Consider the following 13,037-nt stretch of genomic DNA (forward strand, 5'->3'; position numbering starts at 1 on the left):
GTACTTACAGCTGTGATGCGAAGACTGAAGCCATGTGCAGATGAGCTCGCATGGCTGCTCCCTCATTCTGAGCGCTCGCGAAAGAGCGAAAGGGTGTGTAACCAGATGAAAACATACAGTCTACAAAATTGTGATCTAAAAGAAAGGGTAAAGAGCCGAAGCAGCCAGTCAATTCTTCAGGCTAGTACGTTGCTACGTTTAAGAGACACCACAACGTCCAGCGTTGTGGTGTCTTTTCTTTCCTTCGATTTTGCGTCTAAACTTTTTTTTGCTGGTTTTCTCAAGTTGTTCGCCATCGGCCAAGACATGCTGAATAAGTCTGTTGGGAGTTTAGGAAGCTGCACTCCATTGAACTTGGTCCGTACTTGCGACAAAGAGCGCCACAAAAGGCCTATAGTTTAGTTGCAGTGTAGGTCCACCTTGTCCAGCAGAGTAGCTCAAATGTCCATCAATTTTAAGATAATGTCGGCGTCTGCAACGGTGTACGTTCTTTGTTCGTACCGTGAAGAGGAAGATTCATGTCGGTACAGTTATACGGTAAATGCATTTATACGGTGCAGTTATACGGTAAATGAGACACCTCCTTGTTCGGCATTGACTTCACCAAATTTGATGATTATTGCAGTACTTAAAAAAGGGATCTTTTTTTAATTATGGGAGAAGTTTTTCGGGCCATTAATTTTGAACGATAACTGCTAGAAATAAGGAATTAAAGAAAAGTGGCAACAATTCTGTATTTCAGCCATGCCGAAGAAAAAAGACAAGACGATCCACAAGTATATACATGGCGCCTATTCATATATGTAAAGCGGCCTGTACTTATACACCGCTCTGAAGTACACAACATGTGAATACATGTATCTCTCACGACCGCTCTAAACTATGTGCCAAAGTCACGTATACGGTCCACTAATATGTCATGTGTGCACACCTCACAGGATTCAAACATAGAGCATGCAAAAATGGGATATTCTTTTACAAATTTACCGAGATCAATTTGAACAATAGTACACACACAAAAAAAAATCATGAGCCATTCCACTCTGTGAATGTGGATGACCAGCAAAGCTGTTTAGCACAAGACACAGAGGTGAGACAGAATTTTGATCAAAGGTATGAACACACTGCCTTGAGCGATGGCAGCGGTCACCGCGACGAGAGGCACACACATACACGCACACGTGCGCGCATAGAAACATTTATTCTCGTCTTTGTTTTTGCCGTCGCTCTTCTTCTTCTTTCTGGAGTTTTACGTGCCAAAACCAGTTGTGATTATGAGGCAAGCAGTTGTGGAGGGCTTAGGATTAATTTTTACCACCGGGGGTTCCTTAACGGGCACTACAACGTAAGCACACGGGCGTTCTAGCAATTCGCCTGCGTCGAAATGCGGCCGCCGCGGCCGGGATTCGATCCCGCGACCTCGTGCTCAGCAGCGCAACACTTTTCGTTGACACGTTGCTCCTCGGGAGTGCGCAATGCACGCAGCCTCCCTATTTTGACGAGAGAAGAGGAGTGGAATTCGAAATGGAGAACGGCACCTTGTCAAAGATACATGGCCGATGGTGCCGCCGCCCCGGGAGAGCTGCAGGAAACTAGGCATGCAAGCGGTTGCAACACCGACAAAGAGAGGGTGGTGCGAACGTAGACATGGCCTACGCAGGTCGGCCTTTTGGGCTAAGACTCGATCGTAGTGGCACTCGTCCGGTCGGGACCAGACCTTCATCATTATCAGTCGCAGGTACCCCCATACCCTGCATGGCGTACTTCGTTGCCGAAAAGTTCTTAGGACGTCCGATCAGCTTTCGGATACTCTCCAATGATATCACCATCGTGTACCAAGCCATCCAGAAGGGCAGGGCTCTACTATCTTTACTGCTGGCCCCTGGTAGCGCCTGGACGCTGTCCGGACGTTCGTATTCCCGACGCTGAACTTGTTCATACGCTGCGGAAGCCTCGGCAAGGACGATTGGCACTACATCGACGTCGCTCAGCGCCCCCTCCTGAAGAAGACGCTCTATCTCCTGGCTAACGCGTCGAATGAATACATCTACGGCAGTCCTCACTCGGGGGTGGTGGCAATGCCCCTTGCTGCCGAGCTGAGCGCCATCTGCCGTGTCGACAATGCGTTTACACTACTCACTACCGGTGAGTAGTGCAACCTCTCAACCCTAAACACAGCAAGCAGGTCTTCAGTACACTCCGGGCCATACAATTGGCCTCCCGGGATGCATCCTTCCGTGACAAACCCAACCAGGACAAATTCTTGCAGTGCGCGGCCGCCGACCCCGACTGTTCGCACTTCATGCACACTGATTCTTCCACCCGGTTTGCGGACTGGCGGATCGTACACATGGTCAGGCTCAGTCTCCTTTCTCTGAACAGAGCCTGCATGTGGCTGACGGCTGAACGCGATCAGCGATGCAGGGTGTACGGTTATGCCAGGGATACCCTGCCTCACATTCTGTGTCACTGCATGTCACAGAGTGCGCAGTACATGGCCCGACACAACAATATCGTTGCCCGCTTCCGTACTGCGGGCCGGGGTCGGTTTACCATCATCTACGACAACCAGCCAATCGGTGACACCAACCTTCGCCCTGACATCGTCCTGGCGCGTGGCGAGGAGGCAGTCATCATTGATGTCTGTTGTCCTTTTGACAACCGCCCGCAGGCTTTCACCGAGGCATGCCATGCCAAAGTCAACAAGTACGAGCCCGTGCGTCTCCATCTGGCATGGCGATATCAGCGCGTGACCGTACACGCAGTTATCGTCGGTGCCTTCAGCTCCTGGGACTCGGCCAACGACGTCGTGATGCGGAAGATCTGTTCCCGGGCCTACCTGAAGTTGTGTAAATGGTTGGCCGTCAGCGACGTGATTTCCGCATCGCGAGAGATGTACCAGGGGCGCTATAACGTAAAATGATTCCTAAACTGTTTTGATTCCAATTAGTGCAATCAGCCTCCCCGATTGGTCAAAACATTTTTGGGGCCACTCCCTACCTCGCCTGTCTGGCACGCGACGTAACGAAAACTGCGATAGCTACCCATCTGATATAACGTGTGCACACTGATTATGCATGATAAAACCGCGCAAAAGAAAAAAAATCATTCCTAATTCGACGCATTTTCACCATTAGTCCTCTGCTATTGGTCCAATGTTTTCTGTCTACGCCCACTTCGCCTGCCTGTCACGCGACCTCACAAAACCGCGAAAACTCACCCCGTCAAAGTGACGTGTACGCCAAAAAAATGCACTATTATGCCGAACAAAACTGAAATTTTTTCTGATAGCTAGCCACAGACTGCCCCGTTCCGAATGGAATAGAAGATGGCTGCCCGCCGATCGCTCAGGTCCTCGATACTCGCACCAGCCGGTGAGCATGTATTTATTTGCGCATGATAAACCATTTTGCGTGGCAGTAAAACGTTATCGAGCCCTTTGGGCATGCATACGACATCGCTCTGCCAACTCTTCCTTGCTGAGGATCCGTTTTAGCGGCATTCTTATCCTTCCGTTGCATGCCGCCGCAATTTTGAACCAGCCACCGCAAGCTAAGTAAGGCGAAGCGGACGAATCGGAGAAGCCGGCACCACCCTCTTCATGCGGTTATCTATTTTCGCTCTGCTGGCTCGGCCCCATCGAAACCCTCTCCACTAGAGCGTGCTCCTCACCTCTTGTCAGCCAATTAGATAAGAAGAACCGCTGAGTGTATACAATGTTATTGGTTTTGAAAGCGAACAAAGGTGACCTCCTATAAACGAGGAGAGTGTTTGATTGGGTTGTTCAGGCAACGCTGCGGGTCACCAGCCGATGCTTGCGTCGGGATTACGTAAATTTGACGTCATGAGTTTGGAATCAAAACAGTTTGGAATCATTTTACGTTATAGCGCCCCAGCGCCACGTCGCCCATCGTTAGCGCCTGACTGCTGGCGCTTTGGTCTCTGTGTTTATTTTAAGTGCGAAGCACTTTAGGGGCCCGGGCTGTCGGCGTCTAATCTGATGTCATGTCGTCGTGGTCACGCACAAATATATCTGCCGAAAACTCTTGTCTCGTTCAGTTGGTATGTTGGTATGGCTGATAGGTTATGACGTCAATAACACCACATACTCGTCAGTTACGTCACGATTAACAATAATAAAATAACGTGTGGCGCATTCCCGCATCAGATATGCGGATATGAGCCAGGGATATGCCGGAATTAGCAGAAACTCGTGAAAATTGCTTCCAAACGCCTGTCTGGTACCAGCGCAGCGCAAGAGAGGGTGCTACCACCCCACAAGCAGTAAATTCCTCCTCACTTGTGCAAAAATAGCGCAAGAATAACATAAGAGAAACACCGGCGCATCATCACCGCAGCCGTGGCCCAGTGGTAGAGCGCCCGCCTCGGCTGCGGGAGGCTGTGGGTTCGATTCCCACCGCCGCCGGGCACCCACTGGTTCAAATGGGTACAAGCGTGCCCTGGCCTGGCGCACTTCCTCTCTGCCAACAACCGCGCTCGTCGCTCGCTCGCACCGTCGCTTATCTCCACACGGCCTTGACCTTTATGCGCCGTGCGTTCGCCGCTCAGTTCTTGTTGAAGCGATAGACCGCACGTACCTTCGCCCGCTGCGGCGTATGCTTGCTGCCAGCGTTTTGACAGTCGCTTGTCTGCAGTCATTCAGTGTGAACTATTCGTGTTTGTTTGTGCGCGCTCACACCACGCTTGTTCATTCAGTTAGTACTAGTCGGGCGACATTTTCCAACGCGCGCTACACATGCAATGCTGCCCGGATCGGGAGTGCAGCACTACAGGTGTGTCCCTTCGCACGCGCTGCCCACGGGAAGCGCTTCTCATCAACGCCACCGTTTCACACGCGTCTTCTCGTGGTCATCGAGTCTCTCTTCATGTCGGTCTACTTACGCCGCAGCACACCTGCTTACTTAATCAGCTCATGTTTACTACAATTCATATTGCTACCAAAGCCGCTCACCTTACTTCGTATGACATTGCTGTGTTGCTATCGCATTCATTGCTTCGCCCTTAGGGCGAAACTGTGACATTTTTTTAACAGCGTGGCGATGGTTTTATCGCCGTTGGACTTTATACGGAACCTCACGACGACGGCGACAACGATGAACACGGCGACGGCAGAAATACGCTTGGCGTGTCCATATAATTGATATCGCAATAAAATATCCTTTAAAGCGGAAAATGGCTCTTCCTCCGACACACGAACCCAAGGTGTGGCGTCCTATTGGCCCACTTTTACGCTCCTGGGGTTGAAATCCTCCCAGCAGCTTTCGAGCACATCGACATACGGCTTATTGAAGAACTTGATCATTTTATATTGTTGCTTCTGCCATGCGAATAGGAGTAGCCGTCACCATTATAGGATGACGGCCTCTCTTTCTTTTATTGCGACAGCAATTATATGGACACTTCAACCGGATTTCTGCCGTCGGCATCGCCGTCGTCGTCGCCGTCGCCGTGATGGTTACGTATACATTCCAAGGGCGATAAAATCGTCACCGCGCGCCGTATGCGCGAGCGAAAGCGCGCGGGGGACGCGCGCTATCACGGAGAGCGAACGCACGGCGGACAGCAAACGCGACCGTCGCGCGAAAGGTCGTTGGGGTATGGGAGGGAGGGAGGCGGGGCGGCGCTGTGCTTCGGCACCAAAGGCGTATCTTGCCACTCAATCTCCCACGCGAAAGCATCAAAGTGGTAAGGCAGTGCGGGACGGAGGGGGGGGGGGGGGGGCAGCGTCTCCTCTGCCAGCAACTTCTCCTCTGCACTTGCCGGTGCCGGTCGCCCGCACCGTCTCTTATCTCCACACGGCTCTGACCTTTGTATGCGCTGTGCATTCGCCGCTCAGTTTCCGTTGAAGCGATAGACCGCGCGAACCTGCGCTTGCTGCCAGCGTTTTGACAGTCGTTGGCTGCGGTCATTCAGTGTGATCTATTCATGTTTGCTTGTGCGCGCTGACACCACGATTGTTAATTCAGTTAGTGAGCCAATGCGTATAAGTTTATGCAGCCGATAAAGCCACTATCCCTACTCCAAATAGCTCTCTACTAATTTGCTATCGCAATCGATGCTTCGCCTTTCGGGCTAAACTGCGACATTTTTTTTTCATTTTTATTGCACTAAAAATAAGAAAACGATTCGTCCCAGGCCTGTGTTGGTCACGATCTGGGCCAGTGTACCAGCATTTTTTTCCCTTGACCTTTCCTTTGTGTATTCTCTCCACTTTCTGCTCCTCTTACTTGTGGTATTTACGTTTGAATAAAATCTGTTGTTACCCTTGTTCCTGGGACCTCTTTGGGTCTGGTGTGACAAAGGTAGTTCAAGAGCGCGTTACAGGTCCCAGAGCCCACCAACCTGAGTCCACAAGGGCATGTGCCATTGCGCTTGGACCCGTTTTGCACTGTCACCCGGCTCGGCCCACATTTGCTCACGCAGAACAAAAATACACGGAACCTTAGCCACACACATCGTCATCATCAGCCTATATTTCATGCTCACTGCAGGACGAAGGCCAATTAGCCCTGCCTTGCGATAGCTGACTCCAACTCGCGCCTGCAAATTTCGTAACTTCATCACTCCACCTAGGTTTTTGCCGTCCTCGACTGTGCTTCTTTTCTCTCGGTATCCATTCTGTAACTCTAATGGTGCACCGATTATCCATCCTACGCATTACTTGTCTTCCCAGCTCTATATTTTTCTCTTAATGTCAATTAGAATGTCGCCTATCCCCGTCTTCTCTCTGATCCACACCGTTCTCTTCCTGTGTCTTAACCTTAGGCCTAATAGTTTTGCTCCCTCGCTCTTTGTGTGGTCTTTAACTTGTTCTCGAGCTTCTTTGTTAACCTTCAAGTTTCTGCCCCATATGTTAGCACCGGTAGAAGGCAATGATCGTACACTTTCCTTTCAACGACAGAGGTAAGCTCCCAGTGAGTATTTGGCAATGCCTGCGGTATGCAATCCAAACCAATTTTATTCTTTTGTAAATTTCGCTCTCATGATCAGGGTCTCCTGTGAGTAATTGACCTTGATAAACTACTCCTTTACACACTCTAGAAGCTGACTGGCGATTCTGAATTCTTGTTCCCTTGACAGGCTATTGAACATTATCTTTGTCTTCTGCATACTAATCTTCAACCCCACTCTTACCCTTTCTCGGTCAAAGTCCTCAATCATTTGTTGTAATTCGCCCCCATTGTTGTTGAACATGACAATGTCGTTTGCAAGCCGAAGGTTGCTGAGATATTCGCCGTTGATCTTCAGTCGTCAGCGAGACGCAGCTGATCCTCACTGCTGATCCTCAGATACACAGTTGATCCTCACTCCTCATTCTCAGCCATACTCAGCTTCGCTGTAAAAAAGACGGAACAAACGAAAATAGGAGGCACACGCACGATCGCTACACTTACAACTCTGTGTGTCTACCTCCTCTTGTGCTCCGTATTTGTAGAGCGCAGCTCTAGGCGCCCATTCTGGCGTTGAGCGTCGGCGGAAGAATGCGGAGATATGCATTGGCGTTCCAGTTACTTTCTTAAGAAAACGTTGTTTGATGCTCTGAAGCACAAACGTATAACTGGAACGCCAATGCATTCCTCCGCAAAGTTCGGGAATTATTATTTCGAAACTGGTGTCATCCAAAGAGTTCGTTCCAAGTGGATCCGCCTTGCTAACTCCACAGCTAGAATATGTAAATTGAAGTATGGGCCATAAGGTAATTATTTAAAAAATGCACTGACCATGCACCCTGTACAGATGGTAAATCAGCGAAGCTGAGATTTGCGGCCCCGGTGTTTATCCCCGGTGTTTATCACCCCGACGGTTCATTAAAGTCTTTCTCAATTATTGGTTACGTCTTTGTCTAGCTTGGCTGCACGAGCCGCCAGATCGGCCCCACATTGCTGCTTGCGCTCCGCATCACGGGCCCGATCTGATTAGGCGGTGGCGCGACGCCGACCAGATCTCTCCCGCTCCTGCTCTCGTCGGCTCATACCCACATATCCAATGCCGGTATGAGCCACACGGGATTTCCTCCTTTCTTTCTTTCCTTCTTTTTTCTCTCTTTCTTTTCCCCTGGCTCACACCCGCATATCCCTGGCTAATACCCGCATATCCAATGCTGGTATGTGCCACACGCGATTTTGTTATCGTTAATCGTTACCTAACTGAGCAGTATGTGCCGTTATTGATGTCATGACCTATCAGTCATGTTAGTCATGCATTCATACCCTTCCATGCCCATTTTGCTATATACCAAATGAACGAGACGCGAGTTTTCGATAGGTTTATAATAGGTTTATTTCCGCCGGAGGGATTCCTGTGGTCGGACCAGGAGCGTTTCGCCTGGGCATATACAGCTTCGCTGTAAAACTTAATTAGCGAATTTTCGTTAATTGGTTGATTATGCATTTCAATTTCTTTTTACATGTTCGCCTCTTCAAGTAGACGGGCTCATGAACTAGAATTGTGCTATAGGCAAGAGGCAACCTTTAAAAAATTGTTCACTAGTGTTCGCTCAAACACCTGGTACAGAAATATATATATTCTGTCTGTAATCATAAGCTCTAAGCGGTAGTATAAATATGACAAAATGTGATAAGCACGGTAAATGCACTCTCGTGGATGGGCTCTGCAGGAACATTATTAGAAGAGGGGGCGCAGCTTACAAAAGAAAACGTAGAAGAAATTTATGAATATCGGATTCATGTCAGGGGTTTCAAATTGGTATCGAAGTTTTCTTGTTCTTGTGATTTGTCTTATCTTATTAGATGGTTCCTTGCAAATAAAAACGCGGAACCTTCATGGTTATGTTAATGTCAATGCGCTAGCGTAGTCAGGCGTGCAATGTTGACGATTAACTACATAAGAAATCATCATCATCATCATCATCATCCGCCTATATTTATGTCCACTGCAGGACGAAGGCCTCTCCCTGCGATCTCCAATTACCCCTGTCTTACGCTAGCTGATTCGAACTTGCGCCTGCAAATTTCCTAACTTCATCGTAAGAAATACCATCACAACGTAAGAAATATACATCAGAAATGTGCTCATGTCTTCTAGACTCTTTGTGTGCCTACACCATAGAGCTACGCTTCTGACCACGCACGTCCAACAGTTTCGAAGTGGTAGACTGTGGGCCACTGTACTTAGGCCCTCTTCCCAAGAAGCACATCTGGCAGAAGGAATGCTTTATTCATGCTCTCACATACGAGACTGGGTTTCCCAGCCAAATAGCAAAACGCCTGAGACGTGCCTACGAAAATGTTCAACAGCCACAGACACGCTACGTGCGCACTAAGGAACAGCATTTCCTTTTATTTATTTTCTTCCTGAAGGTTAATCCGAGGGCAGGAAAGGTTGTTAGCGGGTGTACCGAAAGAATATCAGATGCACTAAAAAAACAGAAAAAGAAAAAAAGGAGGTGCAGGTTCACTCTTCAGCAATACGCTGTGAGTGGTTTTCAAGTTTGGTACACGTCTGACATTAATTTGGTTACTCGAATTAGCTGCTAAAAAAGAGAAAGAAATCAGACCATGTGCGAGATGTGAGAGCTAATCGAAATGTTGGCTTTTATCTCCGCTCACTGAGTGCGCTTGTGCGTGCCTGCGCAAGCAGTGGGCGTACTGCGTGCCCTAATCAAATAAAAACAGTTCCATGAAGCGTGCCCTGACGCCTTCACGGTAATAAAGTGAATACATGCCGAGTCCGTACGTTCGCGCGCATAGGAGAAAATGCAGAGCCCGACCGAACACATGATGCTCAGCCACGTCTGTACATAAAGGTTTCGCACCACCCACGCCTGGAGGTAGGAAAGGTGGAAGTTGTTTACTCATATACAGGATGCACCAAATTTGACCGCTAGCAAGGTTCGGAGCCCTTTAGTTAGGTTCTTGTGCCAGAGGCACACTCTCTCTGTTCTCGACAGCTTCTGTAAATATAATTACTTACGAAGATTTTTTGCAGCGCGTTGAATAAGAGGGTTTTGTTCATTTTGTCAGGAGCACTGTAGTGCTTGAAAGACAGCAGGTATCTTTAAAGAAGCGTTGTACATTTTTTTCTTTTTTTTTTGTGGATACACTGATTCATGCTGTCCAACGCACCAGACCAACACACAGGAGAGACAAGTGAAGCTGTAATGGTGGACTTAATCGCGGGCTTATTTAAGCCTCCAGTGGTTTCGCAATGTGGTCTTAGTCGAGCGTATCAATAACGTACACCTCCTACAGCAAAATTACCGGTATAACGAAGGATTGATTATGTCCCGGCCAAATTCCTAGAGTTCACATGTATTGTTAATCCCTCAACAACGAACACCACTACAACGAAGCCTGTACAACGAAGGAATATAAGCGTCTCCGATGTCAGATTTGTTGCTTGACAACGAATGTCACGTATTGGTGCCGTCACTGCCTTATGCAGACGTCACCGAGGTGCGCTCCACGCTAGTGCTAACCACAGCGCTAGTGATGACAACGAATGTCACGTATTGGTGCCGTCACTGCCTTATGCAGACGTCACCGAGGTGCGCTCCACGCTAGTGCTAACCACAGCGCTAGTGACGCATATGACGAGCTTGCCAATGTCAGAAGTTGTTCCATTGCACTACTCCAGGAATCGCTCACCTCGTACACTACTTGTAATGCACCAGCGGGTGCGCCGGCCGACCAATAGGTCGCAGTTGATGACGGCGTGATGATGTTATCCTAACTGGCAGTTGACGACGCCTTCAAAGCCAGCTAGGGCGGAATGGACGCGAATGTCAACGAAGGCAACAGTGACGAAGATCGTGTAAACGAACAAATAATATTGAAGGCAAGGGAGTACTATAGCGGCGTGGACGATCTTCTGTATTACTTTGCATTGCTCCTGCGTTTCACCGTGGAGCATCCTGTGAACTTTGATGCAATAAGGTTCGATGCAATAAGGTACGTTCTGTCAGACGAAAAATTATGCACAAGAAATTAGCTACTCATCTGACTAAGTATCACTTGAATGTGTATTAAATAAAGGTTTTCTTTTGTTGAATGTACTTAGCCTGCTCTATTATAAGCGGCATGGTGCGTGTTCTTCTCAATGAAGTGACCTGTATAATGAAGAATTTTGAAGTTCCCGAGTGCTTCGTTATAAAAGCGTTTGACCACATCGAAGTACACGATTATCTTTACATTTCATGGCTGATCGGAGTGTGGCGGCCGCAGCAGAAAATCAACCCACGAGCAGCAGAATGCCGCGGCCACTAGCCGCCGAGGCAGGTATATGATTTTAGTTCGATAGCATTTTAGGCGCTGTTCACATTCCGGGTAGTATTCCTATGGCAACAAATGTGGGCCGATCCCGAGAGCAGTGCACTCTAAAATTGTGTGCTTATCCCGAAGGCAGTACAGTCTAAAACAGCGTCTCAAACCTGTAGCTCTCACGGGAAAATTATGCGAGAAACAGGCACGTGACACACTCGCCAGACGTTTAAAGCTGCGACTTTGGCACGAGAGAAACAGGCGTGCGATCGTGGCATAATGGTCAGAGCATTGCACTGATGTGTAGCAAGGTTCGATCCCACCATTGGTCACGCATTTCTTTATAGCAATGACATACTTGGCCTACTTTGGAGGCAGCTAACAGAGAACTCCAAATGTGCTGAGCGTACACGATTGCGTCACAATGTCCGCGAAATTGCTTAAGTCATACCAGGTATAGAATCGTCAATTTGATAAGTTAGAGTGTCCATTGCCACCCGTCACCAAATCAGCTTAGACTGACAAACTATTCTTTCTAAACTATATTTTTTTTACTTTCGCGGTAGTAGGTTGATTATCGGAAGAAAAAAATTAATGTCCAAGTTAATATACTGTTCTTTTTTAATTTTCGCTCCGATACCCCAGCACCGCTACGTCAGGGTGACGTGACGGATTTGAAAGTATCATAACGCATTTGGCCAATTGTGGTTCAGCTAAAGTTCTTCAAACTCGACTATCCATCCGAATGATGAACTTGCCTTCATTGTTACTCAGCCCTCGTCTACATCATCACCCGCCGTGGTTGCTTAGTGGCTATGGTGTTGGGCTGCTAAGAACGAGGTCGCGGGATCGAATCCCGGCCACGGCGGCCCCATTTCTATGGGAGCGAAATGCAGAAACGCCCGTGTACTTAGATTTACGTGCACGTTATAGAACCCTAGGCGGTCCAAATTTTAACAGAGTCCTCCTCCCCCCAATGGCGTGCCTTATAATGATATCGTGGTTTTGCCACGTAAAAACCTATAATTTAATTTTTTTTTCTATGCCATCAACATACCCCATCCAGGCTTTGTATACCTGTTCTCGCTCCCCCTGCGCAGAATAGCAGCCGAGAGCTCGTTATAGCTAAGGTTGGCCTCTCTGCCTTCCTTCCAACAAATTCGCTCGCTCGTCAAACTCGGCATCAGTAATTGGCTCTTTTATAATGCAATGCACTCAATCTTTACCATAAAAAACCAACTAGGTTTATAGCAGATGCCATCAAAATGTATGACGTCACGGCGAGGTTGTACGGGAACTTCCAGGTTGCGTTAATTGCCAACCGCCATTCGTTTTTGAGCCTCTTCTGGCTTAAGAAGACTTTTACGTAGTAGCAGGGGTTTCCTCGATATTAGAGTAATATTAAAGTACAGTAACTTACAAATAGTGTGCCTTCTTTAGAGCCTTCACTTCCTTATGGGCCAAGAATTGGTGGGGACGGTGTATCGGTAGCGCTTGTAGTCACAGTGGTCAATGTCACAGTGATCCCAATGCATTGAATAGTTATCGTAGTTGCAAATGAAATCTAGGACAATGGCACCAATAGGCTGCCGATACACACATTTCGAGGGCAGTGCGAAAAGCATCGGAATAAGTCGTCGAATACTGTGGCACAATAAGTCGTCGATGTTCTGTATGCAGATTCGAAGCCTCAGACGTCGCCTGCCGCGCTGTCAGCCGTTCCAATTAGTTCTCAATGAGTGTTGATGAAGGCGACTTCTAATGACAGCCTACACAGAAGAGGTGCCTCGTGTCGGT

The 13,037-nt window shown here is 48.3% G+C and overlaps 1 protein-coding gene and 1 non-coding gene across 2 annotated transcripts in view; both read left to right on the forward strand.

Moving 5' to 3' along the window:
• LOC119445044 (loricrin-like) overlaps positions 1 to 13,037 on the forward strand; it is a 432,039-nt gene that overhangs the window by 275,672 nt on the left and 143,330 nt on the right. The gene's annotated exons all lie outside the window — the stretch shown is intronic.
• Trnap-cgg (transfer RNA proline (anticodon CGG)) lies at positions 4,354 to 4,426 on the forward strand. Its single transcript has one exon. It is a non-coding gene; the product is annotated as a tRNA-Pro (tRNA).

The sequence above is a fragment of the Dermacentor silvarum genome, chromosome 3 (genome assembly GCF_013339745.2).
Source record: "Dermacentor silvarum isolate Dsil-2018 chromosome 3, BIME_Dsil_1.4, whole genome shotgun sequence".
Taxonomy (NCBI): domain Eukaryota; kingdom Metazoa; phylum Arthropoda; class Arachnida; order Ixodida; family Ixodidae; genus Dermacentor; species Dermacentor silvarum.